General features: G+C 37.0%; 1 protein-coding gene across 16 annotated transcripts in view; it reads left to right on the forward strand.

Annotated features, from left to right (window-relative positions):
- DMD (dystrophin) overlaps positions 1-24,999 on the forward strand; it is a 2,111,713-nt gene that overhangs the window by 258,673 nt on the left and 1,828,041 nt on the right. The gene's annotated exons all lie outside the window — the stretch shown is intronic.

The raw sequence follows: 24,999 nt of genomic DNA on the forward strand, positions 1-24,999 counted from the left end.
GTGGGAGGTGATAATAAATATCCTGCATATATCGTATTTTAAATTATGTGTCATTCTTAAGGTACCGCTGTTAGCTTTGTGATTTAATGTTGTTTTAATTTATAATAGTAATAATGTTGCAAGTGCCACATTGACAGTTTTAATTGATTATAAGTTATTTCCAGTGTTTCTAACTGATTCTTTTATAGTTTTCCTCACTGTGTGGAAGTTTCCCATCTGTTCATGCGAGTCGTCTACCTTTTTATTGAAAATCTAGATTAATATAACAATCCATATTTTTTAGTTTTATCACTCAGAGTTATTATAAAGTCCTTGTCTAATAGTTACAATGTCTAGGTTACCTCTGGGTCTAGTGTATTTTAATGGCTTTATCTCTTGACAGTGGGTGTATTTTGCTTGCTTTTTTGCATGTCTTTTTCTTTAAAGATTGTTTTTAAAGTTTATTCTGAAAGACAGCATGAGCAGGGGAGAGACAGAGAAAGAGGAAAAGAGAATCCCATGCAGGCGTTGCACTGACAGTGCGTATCCCGATTCGGGGCTCTATGTGGGGCTGGAACTCACCAACCCATGAAATCATGACCTGAGCCGAGATCAAGAGTTGGACACTCAACCAACTGAGGCACGCTGGCGCCCCTGCATGTCTTTCTTTTGTGTGTGTATGTGTGTTAATGTTAGACTTTGTGTGTGGAATAGCAGTAGAGGATAAAGTAAATATATTTATTCCTAAAAATGGGCGCAGGTCTTTTTGTGCCACACTGGTAATATGAGGTTTGAGTCAGTGGAATTAACATTAAGCTGGTTTTAGGTTTGATTGTTACAATTGCAGCCTCTGGAGTACCATAGACTTGAGATTTCTCCAACGACGGGCTGCTGGTATCCTGTGCTTAGTGTGGTACATGGAGTACTAACGGGGTTTCTCAGTGTTCCTGTTCTTTCCTCACCTTTCAGCAGACCTTGTATACCTGTAAACTACCTCCCCCAGTGGTATCAGACCATTACTTAGTTTCAGTGCAGGATCCTAGGCCCAGGAGGATATTTTCTCCTTTTCCCAGGGGTGATTTTTTTTTTTTTTTTACCTCCATCTGCTTTGCCTAGATCTTTGCCTAGAGCCAAGGAGAGGAGAGTTTCCTATATCAACGAAAATATCTCTAATAACATAGAAGAAAGAATATGAATCCCCACGGCTGGGGATATGGCTCACAATAGACTTAGGAAGGCTGCAGTGTTTTCATAGTTTAGTAATTCACCAGAAAATTGGGAGGAAACATTCCTTTTTCATTTAAAAAAATATTTTTCAAATTCACATATCCACAGTCACCTAATTCATATTCCATCATATTCTTTTAGGGATGCTCACACCAAAGTCTGAATCCCTCAAGGCAGGTGGTTGGAAACATTCATCCCAAATCTGAGTAGGGAGCCAAGGTAACAACAATGCCCCATGGGCAGTGAAGTGTCTACCCATAACAAGGTCTGGACTTAACAAAGCACAGAGGGCCAAAAATGTTAAATGGGAGAAAATGAAAGTAGGCATCCATTTGTTTTCTTTCTTGTTGAGCTAATAATAAAGGTAATTATTTCCATTCATATTTGTGGTGGGGGAATTTTTGACATTGTGTGCACTGACACAAACTTATTTTTAATCCTTTTCATCTCCTCATAGCAATGCATATGAGGTTGTTGGACGTTTGCACTAATGCAGAGTGTTGAGCTGTAACCTAAAGTTAACAAAGAAAATAAAGTTAAAATGTCCTGCACACATTTATATTTGTCTTCTGGGGGAACTGTTAGACTGCACAAAGGGGACATTTCAAATACCTTCCTTACTGTGTTAAAAAATAAAATCAAATGGAGATTCGTAGTTTCTTAACAATAAAGATGCTAAACAAAATAGTATATTCATATTTTGAAATTTAACTGTCCGTGGCATTTTGCACTTTAAATTTTGTTGTCTAGCAAAGTTAATATGTCTTGATTAGTGCCATTTCGTCAGGCATGTCATTTTGCAAATTTGGTGACATTATTAGGGTGTTTATTGATGATACTAAGTCACAATGGTTCTTGCAATTAGTGGCTTCTATAAAACAAGCACATTAAAAGGAAATCCTGTTTCTGGTTGTGGTACACCAACTTCCTTTTCTCCTTTGGACTCTGTATGCTCCCTCTCATGTTTTATTTTCATATGTAGCTTACCAAATTGAGTATGCATTTTATTCTCTGCCACAGTTCCCATTGCTGACACAACCGGTATTATTTAAATTTAAGCAAGAAACTCAACAAGGCTTACAAGTTTTTCTTTGCTAATGATTTTTTTTTTCTCATTAAGTCTGGGTCTAATGAAACTAAACAGAAAGTTCTGGTTGGCTTCCTTGGTCACCCCTATCTGTGTTTGTGAATTCTTATAATTGGCATGAATTGAAAGTTCTTATTAGCACTGAGAGTAACCTGGAGACAATTCCAATTTGGGTTTAAATGGCCCTGTGCAGACAAGGATATCTGAGCAAACCAAAACAGCCTCATGTGTTTATAGCAGATAAATACCAATTAAGTGCTAGAAAGAAATGACATCAGTTTTTTCCTGTGTAGTTTCAGGTTGAGATTTTTTCTTTGAGTTTGCAGATAGAGCCTCATATCCTTATAAGAGGAAGGAGAGCATCTTCCCATCTGCACATGAGATGAAAAAATTATATGAAATAAAACTTTGCTTTGCTGTATGGTAGCAAACTCTCTTTGTTAGTTGAGCGTTCTATTCACTAGGACACTTGATTACAAGTAACATATATCAAATGTGAACTGGTTTTAACAAGTGTGGAATAGATTCTAAAGGACAAATTTATTCTAAGAATTAAAAGGTTTCTTGAGGAAGGTGAGGAGAGAGTGCATTTGTGCCTCAAGAAGATGCTGGAAGCAGGCAATCAAAAGCTTTCAGGATTCTCTGTAATATCTCCTTTTCTCTGCACCATCTCTTTTATGGAGCCTGGCTTCCCCTATTCCTCACATGGCAGAACACGGTTGTCAACCTTCACTTACATTTATATCTTACAAAGCTTTCAGGGAGAGCCTGACTCACCTCTAAGCCCCAAGTCTAAATTATGTATGTATACATACACACACATATTCATGTATACATAGGTAGATAGAGACATACATGCGTCTATGAGTTACATTCATATTCAAAATACTCACTATAGGCTACATTATGGATCTTCTCCTCCAGTACTGGAAGGAAGATGATTTTACACAGTATTTTTGAGAAGAAATTGGAAAATAGGTACCAAGAAATACATACATGATTATTCACCTAGATCTATTCATCTCATTTTTGAGAATGTTTGCTAAGGTAACAACCTCCAACTTGGGTTGAGAATTTGTCTGTGTAGACATTAATTACAACATTATTTTAATACCAAGATTTGTGAAACCGTTTTTCACAGTTTCCAAAAAAGGCAGAATGCCAATTTTCTTGGGTCCATATAATACATTTAGCAATTTAAATTCTGTTTTAACAATAATGGAAAGCCCCCATTGTAATTTTAAATGACGAAAGCAGGATAGCCTGTTGAGGGTATAGATTGTGGTGATGTTTTCACAGGTAGATAAGTATCTACCTCCAAACTCATAAAGTTGTATACATTAAATAGGTACGGCAATTTTTATGTCACTCATACCTTCGTACCACAATAAAGTGGCTTAAAAAATACAACACATGAAAAAGAAAGAAAGGGAAAAGAATGTTTTGATCAACATTGAATTAGTAGAGTGCCTCAGTTCTGTATTTAACCACATGTCTTCAATTAAGTTAGAACTTATTATTTCTAAGTGCAATACGCTGCTTAATGAATGTTGAATGATATTTCGTTTTAATGTTCTCTAATCTGAAACTTTCTTCAAATGGCATAATAATTGTGAATGTAAAGTGAAACTAAATGTTTCTAATGAATATGGAGACAAAAAAAAGCAAGTTATACAATTACTTGTGCATTGCAATTACAATCACTCAAAGAAAAAAATGGAAAGAGAATATATCAAACCTTCAATGATACAGCTTTTACTACTCTTTTTTTGTCTAGTTTCTAAAATATGGGTAATGAACATAAATGTAGTTCGTAAATTAATTGGACTTGATGTTGTATTAAGCATTAGGGCCAATAATGTCTGGCCTGCCCTTCCTCTGTCTCCCTCTCTCTCTTTCTCTCTCTCTTCAACTTTGTCCTAAAAATATCATACTCTAAATTTTTTTTTTTTTTACTTTCACTCCTCACTTAAGTTACTCAGTCAAAGCATTTCGGTCAGACCCCTTTTCATCTGTGAAGATGTTTCTTGATCTTGAAATTTCATTTCCTAATCTATGAATGTTTGTCCAAATCTAGTGTTTCCATTAACGTACACCTTTTCTCTTTTCATATTACTTTACTAATCAATACTGTTCTTCTCTTAGCCATTATGAGTTCTTTCTATTGATCTTTTCTGAGACTTTATTTTCACTTTCATACTGTACTTTGAAAGTACTGGTTTTCATGCTGTGAATTCACTGTATCTCTGCAGCAAGGAGTGATTTGTTTCTTGTATGTCATGGTGCCTTTTTAAGTGTTGTGAAAATGATCATTTAAATGATTCTTTCATTGACATGGACTGCTTTCACTGAAGAAAAGCGTGCATTGAAGATACACGGCAAATTAAGGCATAAATGTCTGAAACCGATAGCAGACAAATCTTGCTGAGGCTCAATTACTGTACTGCATTATGTCAATACTTAGCGTCACAAAAGATCGCAAAAGAAGCTGTGCTCTGCTCAGAAAGCAAAATGGGTTGTAAGAACACTGCATCTAGGTATACTTAGGCATAAGGAACTAAATAATAATAATAATAGTAGTCGTAGTAATAGTAATAATAATACTAAGTGCCTAAACCTAGACGATTGAAGAATAATATCTAAGGGAATATGAAGAAAGCCCACTATTACTTAGCCGGTTAAGGAGTCGAGCAAAACCCTGCATAACTACATTCTTTTCAACCTAGTTAATAGGTGTACATCTACGAAATGGACAGAGAAGAAGAGCAAGACATTTCTTTTTTTTTTTTTAATTTTTTTTTTTTGACATTTATTTGTTTTTGAGACAGAGAGAGACAGAGCATGAACGGGGGAGGGTCAGAGAGAGGGAGACACAGAATCTGAAACAGGCTCCAGGCTCTGAGCTGTCAGCACAGAGCCCGACGCGGGGCTCGAACTCACGGACCGTGAGATCATGACCTGAGCCGAAGTCAGCCGCTTAACCGACTGAGCCACCCAGGCGCCCCGCAAGACATTTCTTAAATAAGCTTTGAAAAAACCATAGTCGAGGAAAAATTATACAAGTTGACTGATTGCTGTTGATGCCTGTGTTGTAAAAAAAAAAAAAAAAAAAAAAAAAAGTTAAACATGTGTTGTTAATAGGCATAAGAGCCAGAAGACTGTCTTTATGTTTCATCCAACATTTTTCAAACCATGGATCCCTTTGGGAATCTCTTGAAGACTGAAGCCTCTCATTTGTATACACTCATAAAATTTGGTCACAATTTTAAGAATTCATCCCATAGTTGTATTCAAAAGCCCTTGGATTTCAAAGTAAGAATAGCAGTGTTGATTATTTATTTGGAGCCTTTTTATGTTCGTTAAAGTAATGGCTCATTTAATCCTCACAACAACACTGTGAGAGGGCTGTTGTTTTTCTAGCTCTTTTACAGATGAGGAAACCAAAGAGAGAAATTATGTACATAACTCAAGGAAACCCAGCTAGAAAGTCCTGCAAGCAACACTAGCTTAAAGAGTCAGATGATAAAAAATTAGATCTGGGGAAGCATGTAGTGGTTGTCTTTGCCAAACTCCTTTTTTTTTTTTTTTAACTTGAGGAAGTGCTGTTCCAGATAGTTAACCGAAATCCACAGAGCTAGTTAGTGTTAGAGCCAAAGTTCCAGCAGAAATCTTTACCCAAGACTCACAACAATGCCACATTAAGATTATCTTTATTGTTATTTACCGTCAGGGAAACTGAAGCACACTCTTCATACGTAGCAGAGTTGCCATTCAAACTGAGATAGTCTAGTTCACAACTAAAATCCCCGTATTACTGTAACTCAGGAAAGCTATTCCTTTGTATACTGTTTAGTAGAAACTCAGCATGATAAAAGTAATCTGAAAATTGGGATACTGTAATGTCTTTGGTTTACAAAGTCAGGAGATTTCGGAGGTTTGACTTTGCGATCATTTAATGTTCTCTAATCAGAAAGTAATGCTTGCAGGGTGCTGCAATTCACATGAACCTAAATCACACCCATTCATACACACGATACAGATAGTGCTCATACACTGGTCGTGGGGAAAGCCTTTTACCAATTTGACTGAAGTCTTTTGTAATCACTAAAACTTAGTATTTGTAACCATGGACAAAGAGGACTATAGTTAAGAAGACCTCTTTTTTTTTGACTCAGCTAATTCCTTTAAAAACTCAAACTCTTGTACTGTTTGTTATTTTGTTAACCTTATTTATTTTTGAGAGAGAGCACAAAGAGCAGCAGCAGGGGAGGGGCAAAGACTGAGGGAGAGGGAGAATCCCAAGCAAGCTTCACACTGTCAGCACAGAGCTCCACAGGGGCCACAATCAAGAGTTGGATGCTCAACCAACTGAGCCACTCAAGCTCCCCTGCACTGTTCGTTAAATTTTTATGTTGTTAATAAGGATCCAGCTTTTCACTGTGATTTCCACATCTTTTTCAATTCTAAGTTATGTTTTCCTCTACAAGTTCAACACAACTGTACCTAAGTGCAAACAGTGATGTTAGTTTGGGAACTTTTTATAATTCTGTAATTTACCTGCTAACCTAAATTCACATCAACTTACATTATTAGTCAAGACGTAGCTAGAACTTGTCCACTGTCATTGTGCACTGAGGGAAGCATTCTCAGTGGAGTCCTGTCACAGATCCTAGAAAAGACATAAATAATTTTTTTTTTCCCCAGTGGCATAATAAACTTGAAAAAAAAGGAGAAATCCTTCATTAGGAATCTCGAAAGAAGCTGTTAATAACCACTTGTCATCAGGATTAGCGACCTCAAGCTGGATAAAAATTGATGGTGGGACTCTGTACCTTCTGTGCTCTGCTGCTTGGATCATGTATTCGCATTGGTACCTGATTAACTCTCAAAACCATCTCCTCTGATTAACTCCCAAGACTTCTTTTATATTATCAGTACTGATTTCCTGAAATCTGTCCTAAAAGACTGTCCTTAATTCTCTCCCACTGCCTGCAAAATTTCCCCTGTTTATGCTGGAAAAATGTTTGGCCTTTACTCTATTTATACTTTTTTGGCTTGATCTTTCACAAACACTGGCTGGAGACTTCCATATTTGGTGAAGAGGGAATAAGTGATTACTCTGAAACTTTTTTTCTGTTTTAAGTGCTTTCTGTATTTGGAACAAGGTATGTGAGCCTTCTCGGTACTGACTCTTGCTGTTACAATAACAGAGTGAATTTCCTTAGAACTTATCTTTCCCTTAAATTACCTTCGAGGTTGTTTTCAGTCTATGCTAATACTTGGCTGTGTATTAGGAAAAAATGCTTGCTTTAAAGTTTAAATTGTGAATGTTATGATAAGGGGAAATACCAATATAGAAAAGATAATATATTCTAAATGGAATTTTAGAGAGTTTTCAATAATTGATTTAAAACCCATACATCAGCTTATATTAGATTTAAACAATTGATTACAAATCCATTTTAAGTGAAAGCACTATATACGTCTATTATCGTATTTTATTCTCTAGGGTACATATACTATTTTCCTGCCATATGAATCAGCTTCATTCTAGGACAATGCTCTGTAAAAAACAAACAAACACAAAATCTAAATTTCGATGGCTTGTAAGAAACAACACTTTTTTCTTATTCCAGACTCTCTTTCGATCTTTTGTATTGGCTTTAGCTCCACGTATGAATCTCTCTTTTTGAGAACATAGTCTATTTGAAGCATGAGATTCTACTGTCAAAGGAAGGAAGAGCCAGAGAAGTGAAAAAACACATCATGATGCTTAAATTCCTGTCTCAGAACTGACACACTGTTATATTTGTTCTTGTTCTATTGGGCAAGGCAAGTCGTACGATGAAGTCTACATCTGTGAGGTGGAATTACACCTACGTGATCCATGGCATGCAGGGAGAGGGTAGAATGAATCTTGAGCAAATAATGCAATTTGCCAATTTGCCCACAAACTTTTAATGCAATTAAATGTATAGTTAGTAAATATAGTAATTGTCTGCATTGACTCTTGTTTTGTAATAAGTCCTTAAGACTATGCTTGATGCATTATACAATACCTCATGAACACAAAACTCAGAGTTTGTTACTATGATTATTTCCATTTTACAGACTTAAAAGCTGAGGCCTGGTGTTGCTTACGAGATATTAAATGCTGGCTAGTACATGATCAAGTCAAGCAACTTAGGCCCAGTACCCATATGGGTTAGTTTGAATTACTCAAAAAGCTCACTCAAATAAGTACGAGTGCAGGTAGTTCATTTGGAAAGTGATCCCTGGTAGCATAAGGGAAGGACATGGGAAATGAGCCAAGGAAGGGAAAATAGACAATAGTGGTGTTACTCTGGGCCATTTTGAGTTCAATATTCCAGGTACTCCTTGAGGAGCCTTCACGAATGTGCCCAACACTTGTTCCACTGGGCTTTTTAATCCATCGATTTCTCTCCCTCATTTACTGAGGATTGTACCTAGGGAAATTAAATCTCTGTCACTTCTTGGCTGCCCCACAGATGGGCTTACCACATTCCCCTAGATCTGGAAAAAGCCTTCTTGCAAAGAAGTAGAAATGTGGACGCTTTAGGTGGGAAATCTTCAGCATCACAGAATCTGTGCACAGTTATGGGTACACTCAGTGTTGGGCCAGGGAAATAAAGCACAAGGCATTAACTCTATCTACCATTTTCTTAATCTTTACTTCATAGTGCAAGTTTAGCAAATATATCTTGTGATCTAAATACTTATTTATAATACACCAAAAAAAGGACTCTGTGTTTGAGCCTTTGTCTGTTTATAAAGCATCTCATTGACATAGACCTTTGGAAGTGACTGTTGTGCACTTTGGCTGATTGTTTTACTTTTTATTTGAAAAGGGCTATTTTACAATCCAATAAAGTAAGTGTGTACACACACACACACAAACCACAAAATAACGTGTTTTTAATTTTTTAGTAGAGAAAGTTAATACTTTAAAATTTTTTAAAGTTGTTATTCATTTTTGAGAGAGACAGAGCACTGGCAGGGATGGGGCAGAGAGAGAGGGAGACACAGAATCCAAAGCAGGCTCCAGGCTCTGAGCCGTCAGCACAGAGCCTGACATGGGACTCGAACCCACAACTGTGAGATTATGACCTGAGCCAAACTTGGATGCTTAACTGACTAAGCCACCCAGGTGCCCCAAGAAAGTTAATATTTTAAAAGTCAAATTGACTATACTGAGGTATGGAAACAGGTATCTGGTTAGTGTGTATACCAGGATCCAAGTGTTTAATTTCACCTCCAAATTATATCAGAGACATTGGGATCTTATTTTTATTGATTCTACCATAATTAATCCAGTGTTATTATTTTTGTACAAACATAAGTTACCTTTTTCCACAAAAATAAGTACTGACACACTACTAATGTATATTTCAGGTGTGCATACTAATTAATAGTAACTTATTTTTACCGATAACAAGTTTACGCCCACACAGTCATGTTCAAACAAGATGAGATATTTGAAATCACTTTATAAATTATAATGCATGTCAGAAATATTCATTGTTCACCACAACCCAGAAATTGTACTACTAGGTACTTACACAAGGGATACAGGTATGCTGTTTTGAAAGGACACTTGCACCCCAATGTTTATAGCAGCACTATCTACAATAGCCAAAGTATGGGAAGAGCCCACATGTCCATCAATGGACAAATGGATAAAAGAGATGTGGTATATATGCACAATAGGGTATTACTTGGCAGTCAAAAAGAATGAAATCTTGCCATTTTCAACTACGTGGATGGAACTGGAGGATGTTATGCTAAGTGCAATTAGAGAAAGACAAATATCATACGACTTCACTCATGAGGATGTGAAGACACAGAACAGATGAACACAAGGGAAGGGAAGCAAAAATAATATAAAAACAGGGAGGGGGACAAAACCTAAGACACCCTTAAATATGGAGAACAAAGGGTTATTGGAGGGGTTTTGGGAGGGGGAATGGGCTAAATGGGTAAGGGGCATTAAGGAATCTACTCCTGAAATCATTGTTGCACTATATGCTAACTAATTTGTATGTAAATAAAAAAAATAAAACTAAAATTAAAACAGAAGAAAGAAATAAAGAAAAATTAAAATTAAAAAATCCAAAAAAGAAATGTTCATTGTTCTCATTATTGCTAAACACAGATTTCATTTTTCTGGGCATGAAGAGATATAATTTGTACTAATACCATTTCATATTTTTTTTCTTGAGCTTTCAAATCAAGAGGAGTCTACTTGCTATAAATTTATAAATAATATTTAAAAAATCTTACCAATTGTTAATATGAATGCCACCTGGAAATTGTGTGTCTTGTACAAGATAATGCAATTTATACAGATGGCCCATAAGAAGTAGTGGTATATCTACAAAAATGGTTTATCGGTTTTCTTGGGGCCCCTGCATGGATCAGTTGGTTAAACATCTGACTCTTCATTTGGGCTCAGGTGACAATCCTGGGGTCTTGGGATCCAGTCCTGTGTTGGGCTTTGCGCTGGGCATGGAGCCTGCTTAAGATTCTCTCCCTCCCTCTCTCCCTCTGTCCCTGTTCGGCTTGCACTCCCTAGCTGAAAAAAAATATATAGTAAAAAAAAAAAAAAAAAAAAAAAAAAAGTTTATAGGTTTTCTATTTTTTTTATGTTTATTTTTGAGAGTGAGAGAGAGAGACAGAGTGTGAACAGGGGAGGGACAGAGAGAGAGAGAGAGACAGAATCCGAAGCAGGATCCAGGCTCTGAGCTGTCAGCACAGAGCCCGACCAGGGCTTGAACTCACAAACCGCGAGATCGTGACCTGAGCCAAAGTGAGACGCTCAACCGACTGAGCCACCCAGGCGCCCCTCCCTCTTTATTTACAATTTTCAGTTTTAATATGTGTCATAAATCTCTCACATTTAGCCTTAACAATTCTGTACCAGTATTTTTATTCCCATGATGCAGATGGACACAATGTGACACAGAGGGATTAAGTAACTTGCCTAAGGTCATAGACCTAGTGAGAAGTGGAGCTGGGGTGTGAACCCAGTCTATTTGATGCTGGAAGAGCTGTATTTAATCACTGAACAATGCTGTATCTGATACATATTCTTAGCATGGAATTTGAAAGGAACAATAACGAACCATTCGTACCATACGCTATATGGCACTCTGTTTTCTAAGTCATGCTACCTCCTACCTTTTCATACACTCTTGGAGTTCTGATTTGTCTTCCATTTTAATGATACATCTTCCTCGGTGGTATGGTGCTCTATTTCATGATAACTTCTGTAACCATACAAAAACAATATTTCTACAATTCTTGCATTGTGTTTTTCATACATTTGGTGTTACTGATTATTTGTATGAACATACAATTGTGTGATTATATAAGGTTCTAGTCATAATGCCGATTTGTTAATATAGCATAAATTCTATGATTAAGTGGCAGGGGATGGGAGGGAACTTTTATCCACTATGAGCCGACACAGCTGTTCAAATTATTTTCTGGGTCCATCACCTCCCCACAATAAAGAGCAATTGACCTATATGAGAAAGAAGCAGCATTTGCAGGGGAGGCAAAGGGTCAGACAGGTCATCCATAGCATTTTACATTGTGGTAAGAGTCACGACAGTCATGCAAGATACAGTGAAGGGCAATTTCACCATATTCCAGAGTGTAATTTACCCAGAAAAATCAAGGGAGATTTTTTTTGCAAGAAATATTATCTATTCCTATTTTGTATTCCATATAGTGATGAAAACAAATACTTGAGACCCAAGGACAAATTTTGGGAGAAGATACTGAAAAGTGATTTTATACAGAACGGGTGCTCAGTGCATATTTTTGGAAATGAATTGATGATTAAGACAAAGGTTTATAGTTAACAGAGCAGTTTAAGCAATATGGTGAAGTGCAGGGAAAACACGTTGGCCTGGGACTTAGTAGATTTGTGGTTTAATTATGGTATTGATTAATCATTTGATTTATTCAACCAGTTCTTATTACGTATCTGTTTCTGCCTGAATACACCGTATTGGGTGTCAGGAGTTACGAAGACATAGTAGTCCTACTGTCTAAGTGCGTTTACATACAGAAGTAATAGGTGGTATGTGGGCTCCATTATAGAAGAGAGTAAAATATTTGTATGTATATGTATGTACACACACGTGCATGATAATAATAGAGTTTAACAAATGCTGCAGTGTTTGTGTGTATCAGGAGAATTGATGAGTTCTTCCATAGACAGAAGGGTGATGGTGAAAAGTTTCACATTTGAACCTGATCTTAAGGCTGAGAGTTTTCAGGGACGCCTGGGTGGCTCAGTTGGTTAAGTATCCTACCTCAGCTCAGTTCATGATCCCACGGCCCATGAGTTCGAGCCCCACGTTGGGCTCTTGCGTTCTGTGCTGACAGCTCAGAGCCTGGATCCTGCTTCCGATTCTGTATCTTTGTCTCTGCTTTTCTCTTTCTCCCCCCCGCCCACCAAAAAAACCAAATAAACATTAAAAAAAGAGTTTTCAAGTCACATTCCTGGGACTCCATAAGCAAAGGACTCAAGTAAGAAAGTGTGTAGCTTGTTCATCGAGACTTTTGGTTTGTGCGACTAGCGTAGACCTGGTAGGTATGTGGGAGTATCTGTGAGTGCCGATAGGCATGATGGATATTAACTTTATAAAAGTATTTGGAGTCAAACTATAAGGGCCCTTATTTGCCCTTCTGAATAATCTGGCCTTTAACCTTAGGACAAGCATTTCTAAAACTTAAATAATGACTCAAGAGTTACTTATTTGGTTCCTAGATAGATGATGAAGCCATTCATTGACAGGAAGAGTAGGATAATGTGACTTTATTTGGGAAGATGAATGATATTGCTAAGGTACCTACAGGACATCTAAGTGCAGGTGTTAACTTGAGTCGGCTCTGTCAGTGTCAAACTCAGGACATTAATCGAGATGAAAAATACAGATTTAGATATCAGTGTCATCAGTATCAATGTGGTGGTTGAGGTGAGGTAAGAAGTCACTTTGTTTAGGGAGAATAAATGTAATAGACCAAGATAAGAAGAGATGAAGAATAGATAGGACCCTGGGGGAATGCCAGCATTTCAAGGGTGAATGGCAGAGAAGTCAGTGAAATGGATTAGGGGATTGCTCTTGTGTTGGGAGGAGAACCAAAGACCGTGATATTTCAGAAGATCAGAAAGCTTGTGCACTCTTTCTAGTAACATCATTCATTCTAGGGGCTTCACTTACCACATGCCAATTGGCTTGAATCTCCCAAATCTTTACCTTCAGCTCAGATTTCTCTCTTGCACTTGAGGCTCTTAAATTCAGTGGCCTGCTGTATGTATCTTTCTTTTTGTCTCAAACATCCAAAAGGCACTATTTCCCAATTCTTCCTGGGACTTCAGAATTCCAGTTTCAGTAGTATCATTGTCTGTAGCTCTCCCAAATCCCCTACCTCCACCTATAATTAATAACTAGTTCTTATCAGTCATACCTATTGAACATATTTTGCCTGCATTTACCTTTCTCCAGTCCCACTGCAATTCACCAGTACAGGGCCTGGATTATAATGATAATTGTATGGACTATAATTATATGGATTCTTACATGGATTAGAATTATAATCAGCTAGTTGGTCTTCTTGTTTCCAGTCTTAACACTCCCAATATATTTTCCATAATGTGAAATTCATTTTTAAAACACCAGTGGTACCTGGCTGGCTCAGCCAGTCGAGCATGTGACTCTTGATCTTCGGGTTGTCAATTCAAACCCCATAGTGGGTGTAGAGATTACTCAAAATCTTTAAAAAAAAAAAAAAAAAAAAAAAAAAAATATATATATATATATATATATATATATATATATATATATATAGTCATTTCCTTACTTGAATTTCCTTTGGTTTCTGTCTTCTGGCTAAAATTTAAGTCTCTTCCTAATTTGGCTAATAATTAGTTTTCTTTTTTCTAAAGTCATCTTGGCCATGTTTGTCCTTCTCCTCATCCTTCTCTTGTTCCATGAACAGACCATACTCCTCTCACATCCTGATAGTTGTGCCTGATCTTTTTATTATCTGGGGTTCTTTTTACCTTTTATACTTGTATATTCTTAATTAACTTTCAGAACGCAGCTCACACTTCATTAAGGAAGCATTGGATTTGTCAAGTTAGGTTGCTTTCTGTATACTTTTTTTCTTTCTTGAGAGAAAGAGACATAGGCAGTATGAGCAGGGGAAGGGCAGAGAGAGAGGGAGACAGAGAATCCCAAGCAGACTCCACACTACCAGTGTGGAGCCCGACCTGGGTCTCAAACTCCAGAAACCATGAGATCGTGACCTGAGCCAAAACCAACAGTTGGACGTTTAACAGACTGAGCCACCCAGGCACCTCTCTATATACTTTTGACGAAACCCTGTATTTTCTTTATCAGAGAACTTACCCATGTATCTGCAATCTATTTGTTTTGTGTGTGTCTATTTCTCTCACTGTGCTGTAAAGGCAAAAGGGTCGGAACCTTATCTTTTATACACTTGTATTTATGTCACCTTGTAGGTATCAGTATATGTTTGTCACTTGTCCTACTACCCTTCAAGAGGAAATGCTATGCAATAGTTTGCTATTGGTGCTCTCAAAATTACCATGCATTTAGCAATTTAAAATCATACCTGTTTATTATCTGAAAGTTCTTCAGATCTGAAGTCTGAAATTGACCTCACTGCACTAAACTTAAGGGCCATCAGTGTTCTGTGCCTTCTGGAGACTTCAGGGAAGAATCCATTTCCTATCTTTTCCTTTTGCAGAGGCTGCCCGCAGTCTTGGGCTCATGGCCTTCTTCAGTCCTCAAAACCAACAACTTTGGCCCAAGTTCTTCTCATGCTTCCTTCTCTCTCTGGTCCTCCCTCGTAGGCTGCCCTTGATTACCCAATATAGGCACCCTATCCAAAATTACCTGATTGCCAAATCTAATTCCATCTGCAACCTTAATTCTCCTTGCTGTAACGAAGAGTTTTAAAATACTTCAGCTCATTTTATTTATTTATTTTTTTAATATATGAAATTTATTGTCAAATTGGTTTCTATACAACACCCGGTGCTCATCCCAAAAGGTGCCCTCCTCAATACCCATCACCCACCCTCCCCTCCCTCCCACCCTCCATCAACCCTCAGTTTGTTCTCAGTTTTTAACAGTCTCATGCTTTGGCTCTCTCCCACTCTAACCTCTTTTTTTTTTTTTTTTTCCTTCCCCTCCCCCATGGGTTTCTTCAGCTCATTTTAAAAACAAATGAGTTTTTTTTTTTTTTTTTTTTTTTTTTTTTTTTTTTTTAATTTTTTAACGTTTATTTTTGAGACAGAGAGAGACAGAGCATGAACGGGGGAGGGTCAGAGAGAGGGAGACACAGAATCTGAAACAGGCTCCAGGCTCCGAGCTGTCAGCACAGAGCCCGACGCGGGGCTCGAACTCACGGACCGCGCGAGATCATGACCTGAGCCGAAGTCGGCCGCTTAACCGACTGAGCCACCCAGGCGCCCCAAAAACAAATGAGTTTTAACAAAACTTCTTCAGAGATTTTGGGGAGTGGGACATGAACCTCTTAAGTGAGGACCATTTTTCTGTATACCACAGGTTAATAGAATTAATATCTGCAAAGAACAAAAGAAGAGGTCTGAAAAGTAAATTTGGTCTTCATTAACTTAAAACACCTTTATTGAGCACTGACTGTGTAACACATTCTGTGCTAAGTGCTGGGAATACAGTTACATTGTATATAGTCGCTGTCTTGGAAATCAGAAAGGATATAGGTGATATTATTAACAACTCGTGTAGGGTGATGAGCAGTGAAAACTGCATTACATTGACTGTAGTGTGAGTGGGAAATACGGAAACCTTTTTGACACTTACTGGTTTTCTCTTCTTTGTGTAGTAATTTAATTATTTTAGACCTCCTCATTATAAAATGACCACAAATGTCACCTTTGGCCCTAGCATTCTGTAATCCTATGATCAAAAGCTATTACTCAGATTTAATGGAAAGCATTTTTCATGCCATTCTCATTCCACTGTCTTCCACTTTGCGTTGCCATTTTGTGGTATTAATAACGTGGTAAATCCATTTTCTAAATATGTCCTGAGTTTTGGGCCTTCCTTCATAATGTTCCACAGTATCATGTAACCTTATCTAATGTTTACCATTAATCTTCCACATTTCTCATTTCCCTTTTTCTCATTTTTCGTGGAAGCAGAGAATAGAGACCATAATACCTCTTCCATGCAACTTAATTGTCCTCTATTTAAAGTGAAATAAACTCATATCCCTTTGTATTTCTTCACCATATGTATTTCTAAACTGTTAACAACTCCAATATGCCCTTCTAGTTCTAAACTTGTATTTTCTGGGTCATGTAAGTGATGAGGCTTTTCAGTTAACATACTAATACCCCAAAGAAATATTATTTTAAAAAATGTATTTCTGGCACAGGTTATGATTAACTTCCCTGTGTAATGAGGATAATTTGTGGTATGTATGTAACTGAGTTGTTTGCTTGTTTTGGTTTTTAAGTGCTTCTGCTCACATTGTCTTATCTGATCCCATGATCTCCCTCCCACCTTCCTTTATAATTTCATCCCATGCTCTTCCCTTCTTCAGAGTTCAGAGTGCGACAAAATGGAGTTAAATATAATGAAGAGCATGCCTTTTTTTATTTGAGTATAGTTGACACGCGTTATTCCATTGGTTTCAGGTGTACATTGTAGTAATTTGACAAGTTTATACATTGTGCTATGTTGACCACAAGTGTAGCTACCGTCTGTCCAGTTACATGACTAGTATGATATCATTGACTCTATTCCTCAAGCTCTGTTTTTTATTCCTGTGGCTTACTTATTCCATAACTGTAGGCTTGTATCCCCTGCTCCCCTTCACCCATTTTGCCCAGCCTCCTCCCCTCTGGCAGCCATCAGTTTGTTTTCTGTATTTATAGTTTTCATTCTGCTTTTTGTTTGTTCATTTTTTTAGGTAACATTTATGAGTGGAATCATAGGGTATTTGTCTTTCTTAGTCTGACTGACTTCACTGGGTATAATATCATCCAGGTCCATGCATGTTGTTTCAGATGGCACTATTTCATCCTTCTTATGGGTATGTAATATTCCACTGCATATATATACCACATTTCCAGCATCCGTTTGTCTTTTTTTTTTTTTATCATGGGCAAGGTTCTTTTTTTTTTTTTTTTTTATTTTTTTTATTTTTTAATATATGAAATTTACTGTCAAATTGGTTTCCATACAACACCCAGTGCTCATCCCAAAAGGTGCCCTCCTCAATACCCATCACCCACCCTGCCCTCCCTCCCACCCCCCATCAACCCTCAGTTTGTTCTCAGTTTTTAACAGTCTCTTATGCTTTGGCTCTCTCCCACTCTAGCCTCTTTTTTTTTTTTTTTTTCCTTCCCCTCCCCCATGGGTTTCTGTTATGTTTCTCAGGATCCACATAAGAGTGAAACCATATGGTATCTGTCTTTCTCTGTATGGCTTATTTCACTTAGCATCACACTCTCCAGTTCCATCCATGTTGCTACAAAAGGCCATATTTCATTTTTTCTCATTGCCACGTAGTATTCCATTGTGTATATAAACCACAGTTTCTTTATCCATTCATCAGTTGATGGACATTTAGGCTCTTTCCATAATTTGGCTATTGTTGAGAGTGCCGCTATAAACATTGGGGTACAGGTGCCCCTATGCATCAGTACTCCTGTATCCCTTGGGTAAATTCCTAGCAGTGCTATTGCTGGGTCATAGGGTAGGTCTATTTTTAATTTTCTGAGGAACCTCCACACTGCTTTCCAGAGCGGCTGCACCAATTTGCATTCCCACCAATGGTGCAAGAGGGTTCCTGTTTCTCCACATCCTCTCCAGCATCTATAGTCTCCTGATTTCTTCATTTTGGCCACTCTGACTGGCGTGAGGTGATATCTGAGTGTGGTTTTGATTTGTATTTCCCTGATAAGGAGCGACGTTGAACATCTTTTCATGTGCCTGTTGGCCATCCGGATGTCTTCTTTAGAGAAGTGTCTATTCATGTTTTCTGCCCATTTCTTCACTGGGTTATTTGTTTTTCGGGTGTGGAGTTTGATGAGCTCTTTATAGATTTTGGATACTAGCCCTTTGTCCGTTGTGTCATTTGCAAATATCTTTTCCCATTCCGTTGGTTGCCTTTTAGTTTTGTTGGTTGTTTCCTTTGCTGTGCAGAAGCTTTTTATCTTCATAAGGTCCCAGTAATTCACTTTTGCTTTTAATTCCCTTGCCTTTGGGGATGTGCCGAGTAAGAGATTGCTACGGCTGAGGTCAGAGAGGTCTTTTCCTGCTTTCTCCTCTAGGGTTTTGATGGTTTCCTGTCTCACATTCAGGTCCTTTATCCATTTTGAGTTTATTTTTGTGAATGGTGTGAGAAAGTGGTCTAGTTTCAACCTTCTGCATGTTGCTGTCCAGTTCTCCCAGCACCATTTGTTAAAGAGACTGTCTTTTTTCCATTGGATGTTCTTTCCTGCTTTGTCAAAGATGAGTTGGCCATACGTTTGTGGGTCTAGTTCTGGGGTTTCTATTCTATTCCAGCATCCGTTTGTCTTTTGATGGACATTTATGCTGCTTCCATGTCTTAGCTATCGTAAATGATGCTACAATAAACATAGAGGTGCATATATCTTTTCAAGTTAGTATTTGTTTTCCCTGGGTACATGCCCAGTAATGGAATTGTTGGATTGTATGGTATTTCTTTTTTTTAATTTTTGAGGAACCTACATAGTGTTTTTCCACAGTAGCTGTACGAATTTACGTTCCTACCAACAGTGCACAAGGGTTCCTTTTCTCCACATCCTCGCCAATACTTGTTTCTTGTCATCTTGATTTTAGCCATTCTAATAGTCATGAGGTGATAGCTCATTGTGGTTGTTGTTTTTAAGTTTATTTATTTATTTTGAGAGAGCATAAGCAGGTGAGGGGCAGAGAAAAGGGGGGACAGAATCCCAAGCAGGCTCCGCACCCTAAGTGCAGAGCCTGACGTGGGGCTTAAACCCATGAACCATGAGGTAGTGACCTGGGCTGAGTTTCAACCAACTGAGCCACCCAGATGCCCCTCTCATTGTGGTTTTGGTTTGCATTTCTCTGATGATGAGTGAAACCACCAGCAAAATAAAATGACAACCTACTGAATGGGAAAAGGTACTTGCAAATGACATCTGTGATAAGGGGTTAATATCCAAAATATATAAAGAATTCATACCACTCAACACCAAAAAGCCCAGATCAATCTAATTAAAAAAAGGGCAGAGGATCTGAGTAGACATTTTTTCCAAAGAAGACATGCACATAGTCAACAGACATATGAAAAGATGCTCAGCATCACTAATCAAAAGAGCATGCCCTTTTAGTGTCTTCTCTTTCTGCTTTTGCCCTTGCGTTCTCCTTCTAAAGATTCGTCTTTACCTATGAAACTTTTTTCTTTTCCTTTTATTATTATTTTTTTTTTTTGCTCATTCAGCTAGATTCAACCTAGCTATCAACTTCTAGAAAATGTCTTCCCTAACATTCATATGGCTGCATATCCCTTTGTCTCTGTGTTTCTTTAATATCCTTTGAATATATGTATCGTTGTTTATATAAAATGCTTAATATTTATATATCATTTGTCTGTATTCTACGAGGTTGTGGACTTTGGTAAAAACTGAGTTCTCTTTATCTTCTCAGAAACCGCTACAATGACCAACAGATGCTAAGTATTCTTTAAGTAATTAGTTTTGGTAAATATTCTATAAATTCCTACATAAAGAAATGATTTCATTATATCTGAAAATCAGCTCTCTGAGTTAAAAGGCAGTTAATACCTTTATTTCACAGATAAAAGAGACTGAGGTCTGGCATCTCTAAGGCCGCCATTCTCGTAAGTCCTGCACTGGGACTAGAAGCCACTTCCCCTGATTTAATGTTCTCTCACTTTACAAACTTTATTTTTGTGCAGTTACTCTTGTGAATCATGAATCTTGCAATTCAATTATCTCACATTTTTAGGCGACTGAGGGTCTCAAGAATATAAAAGTTAATAATAGGGCAAAAGGTCATTGCAGTAATCTTAGAAAATATGAAGAACCAGATTTATTGGGTAAAAAACAACTTTATTAGAAAGGGTTAAGTAATTCTGAGATGAAATACAATTTTTATGTCATGGTAGAAAGCTAATTTTATATGAGTTTTCCCTATAGAGAGAAGAAAATAAAATGTTGGTCACTTTTTGCAATTTATGAAGCAGTAGTTCTTCACTCCTTGACACCTCCAGGGAACAGTTTTCAACTAAATTGTTCTGACAAAGATTTTGTTCTTTGCCTTTCACATTAATATACTCAGGCATATTTTCATTAGTAAAAGAAAACCAGTTTAAAAAAAAACCCTAGAGAAAACAAAATAGAATATGTGCTTCTTGAAATGACTAAACGGCAGTATATAATTACTTCCTAGTAAAACAAATATCCTTCTTTTCTCATCCTCTTTGTTGTTGATTTCACATTCATATCTTACTCTAGACTGTGTCTATAATTACATATATGTTTTAAGTACCAAAATAATCTCTAAGATCTATAGCAATTTATCTTATATGTATGTTTATGTGTATCAACTTCAGATTAACTATGGATATGTAACTGTGCTTAAAATGATCAACTTCAAAAATTTTTTTTAAGTTTATTTATTTTTGAGAGAGAGAGTGAGAAAGCAGAAGCAGAGGAGTCGAGAGAGACAGAGACCGAAGATTCAAAACACCCTCTGCACTGATAGCCCTAAATCGGCACTCGAACTCATGAACCATGAGATCATGACCTGAGCAGAAATCGGACACTTAAAACAATTGAGCCACCCAGGCACCCCTGAAATGATCAACTTTTAAGTTATATGAGAAATACCAATGGAAATGGATAGATTTAAATATATAAAAGTAGGGGCGCCTGGGTGGCTCATTCCGTTAAGCGTCCAACTTCAGCTCAGGTCACGATCTCTCGGTCTGCGAGTTCGAGCCCCGCGTCGGGCTCTGGGCTGATGGCTCAGAGCTTGAAGCCTGCTTCCGATTCTGTGTCTCCCTCTCTCTCTGCCCCCCCCCCCCCCCCCGTTCATGCTCTGTCTCTCTCTGTCTCAAAAATAAATAAACGTTAAAAAAAATTTAAAAAAATATATAAAAGTATAAATTTTTGGAGTAATAAAAATGAAATGAAAATGAAAAGAAATATGGCCACTTGGGAATATATATTCATTCACTGACTGAGAGTAAGTAGCTTAATTTATGACTGTGATTCTTAACTTGGGATTCATGATAATAGGAATCTTCTGCAGGGAGGTCAGTGGACCCTATGAAACTGTATGTAAATATGTCTGTATAGGCATTTTTTAATGTAGAGAATGAATATTATTTTTATCAGGTAGTCAAATGGACTCCACAACTTGAAATGTTTAAGAACTACTGATTTATCAGCTCATTCCATTTCATTTTAAAATATCAAGTGCTCAATAGATTCATGAGGAGAGGATATAAACAAATATTTTGATAAATGTAGAAACATGTAGAAGAAGTTTCTAAAACATGTCCTACTAAATTAGGTTCTCATTAACGTGAGCATCAACTATCTCCTTATATCTAAAGAAGTAGCAGTTGCTTTAAAAATAAAAGTACCAAAGCGTCTATCAGCAGCAAAACCTCATTCTTTCTAGTACCACTAAAAATTGGTATGACCACTGGTAAGGTAATATGACAATATTTAGTAAAAGCCATAAAAGTTTTTTTTTAAATATTGATCCATTAATTATTCTGGGGCACTTATATACCAGAAAATGAAAGAGAAAACATGAAGATGTTCATTGTGGTGGAATCTCTAATAGCAAACAAAAGGAAATGGCAGCCCATATGATATTTATGATAAAATAAGTTTAAAAAGGCAGAATATTATTGTGACAATGTAAAATATATATTTATGGGGATTGTAATATGTAGACACATAACCTTAGGGTGATAATTTAGTATCAATTTTAATACTAATTTTAATATTGGGGCACCTCGGTAGCTCAGTCAGCTAAGCGTCCAACTCTTGATTTTGGCTCAGTTCATGATCTCATGGTTCCTGAGTTCAAGCCCCCATTGAGCTATGTGCTGGCAGCATGGAGCCTGATTGGCATTGTCTCTCTCCCTCTCTCTCTGCCCCTCCCCCACCCACGTTCTCTCTCCCTCTCTCTCTTTCAAAATAAACTTTTAAAAGATATTAATTTTAGCGTTAATTTACTTATCTTCAAAATGTTTCCATAATATTAATCTATGGCAAAACTTGAGCACTAAATATCAATTAGTAAGTACAGGAGCCTTATTATTTAAAATATTAACAAACAGATCATCTAACGTCTTAAGGAAGGTTCATAGTTCAAATCTGGATAAATCCATGTAGATGTGCAGGTTGTAGACTATAAAATTCCAGGATGTCATTCACATAGATTACAGCATACATGGAATTCCTTGGATTGTTTAAAATAGAGGCTCTGAAATCATGGTTATTTTGTATTTGTGTTAATACGTTCAACTTTTGTGACTTCGATTATCTTATGGCACTCCATATTATCTGTGCAAATATAATGCGGAGTTGTTGATGTGAAAAGCCATGGACTTTGATTCAAATCATCTGTATCAGGTTCATGTCTGTGATTTACTGGCTTTATTCCTTCTGAGCTTGAATTTTTTACTGTATAAAATGGCAAATTTCATATGGATTGAGATGACATATATAAAACAGCTCTATGAACAATAAGATACTAATAAATGTTATATATTTTATAATAAAATCAGTCATAATTCACTAATAGCATATTTTTCTTGTATTAAAAACGAAGTAAACAAGACCTGGTGAAGATGATTATATGACGAAGTTCGCCTTTAGTGCTGTTTACACAGGAGATGCATACTCTTTTGCACATAATATCAAGGTTTCCCTCCTGCCTTCAAGGCCTATCTACAAATCACTCTTTGTACATATAATTGAAATCAATAAAAATATTGCTTTACTACCTACTTTTCAGTGAAAAGTACATGGAATAGATCTCTTCAAATGTCTTCCTATTCAGCTTCTGATGAAGGTGGTTGGGCTTGTTTTAAAACCTTAAAACGTGTGCCTTCAAATGACTCCTTTACTCTCCTGTGTCTGACAGGATTTACATGCACATAGAAGAAAAAATAGGTAGCATTGCAAGTAAAGCCATTAACTTTTAGGAAAATGGGTATATGCCGTTGAGACATAGATGTACTCACAAGTCTTCCTGCAGCAAGTCCATGAAAATGGTGAAAAGTTTGACCATTTGAAATGTTCTGTTAATTTATTTTCTTATTATCAGAAGGGTAGTACTGAATTTAGGGAAGTATATTCACAAGAGGCTAGATTAGTTTCGGAAACTATTACTATTTTTATTTATCCACACTTGTCAACAAAGAAAAAACTTCTATACTGTAACCGTGATTTATCATGCACTGTATAGTTAATGCTGGTATCTGGCCCAATGCATAGTAGTTTGTGCGACTAACGAAAATAAGAAAAAAGGATTTTGTGATGCTAACTAAAATTTTGTCATCCCAGAAAACAGTTTTAGGTTTATTATTCATCCACTGTTATGTCATAACACTTAAGAGTATCCACTTATAGATTAATAATGTGCTTTAAAGATAAACAGATGTTCTTAGTACATGGATACGTTTGTCATAGGACAGTTGTTCTTTACAATAGACCATCTTTTTTAGGGAGAAGTAGTGGAGATTTACTGTTGAAAAAGAATATGCCAGCAAATGAGGTTATTTTGTTAGGGCATTTCAATAACGGTTCTTTTGACCCAATGTAAATAAAATGTAAAACCTCTCCATTTTAAATCTCTCTCAGATGTACTGATTTATTAAACACTAATTAACATGATTGCATTTCCAGTAATTTAAAGGTAGGCTTTGGCTTTAGAAAAGGATTTCAGTAAATCAAGATTGATTATTTTTCTGTCCATTTAACTCCATACTAATTTCCAACCTGAAGAAAAAGACATAATTTTTAGAAGCCCGAGTTCTGTGAAGCTGTTTCTTAATAATTTTCCACCGTAATCTCTTGGTATAGGAAGCCCTTGGAGAGTTTTCCTTTGAGTATTTATATGTAATCCACCAAGGATATCATTTGCATTTTGATTTGAAATTTCCTGACTTTTGGATGCAAAGAGGTAGTGGAAATTTTGGAGTTGTGAGATACCCCCTCCTCTAAAGCATTTGCATGTTTATCAAACGTTTGCTGAGATCTTGGTTTGTGCAGACAGTGCCAGTTTCTGGGATGCAAAACCATGCTCCTGTAAGGGGAGGGGCTATGCCAGGGGCCCATGTTAGAGTGTGGAGGTATTACAAAAGAGGGGAAAATCATTTCTCTGTGGACTGGGGATGGGGGTGAGGGTGTAAGAGGAAAAGCACCGGAATAGTTTTTCAGAAGAGATAACAGATAATGGGTTCTTCTGATAATACTAGAGTACTGACTGACCATAGGATAATAAGTAGTATCTGCTTGGGCGCCTGGGTGGCTCAGTAGGTTGGGCGACTGACTCTGTCTCAGGTCGTGATCTCACAGCTCCTGAGTTTGAGCCCTGAATTGGGCTCTTTGC

The sequence above is a fragment of the Panthera pardus genome, unplaced genomic scaffold (genome assembly GCF_024362965.1).
Source record: "Panthera pardus isolate Hobbes unplaced genomic scaffold, ASM2436296v1 HiC_scaffold_27, whole genome shotgun sequence".
NCBI classification, from domain to species: Eukaryota; Metazoa; Chordata; class Mammalia; order Carnivora; family Felidae; genus Panthera; species Panthera pardus.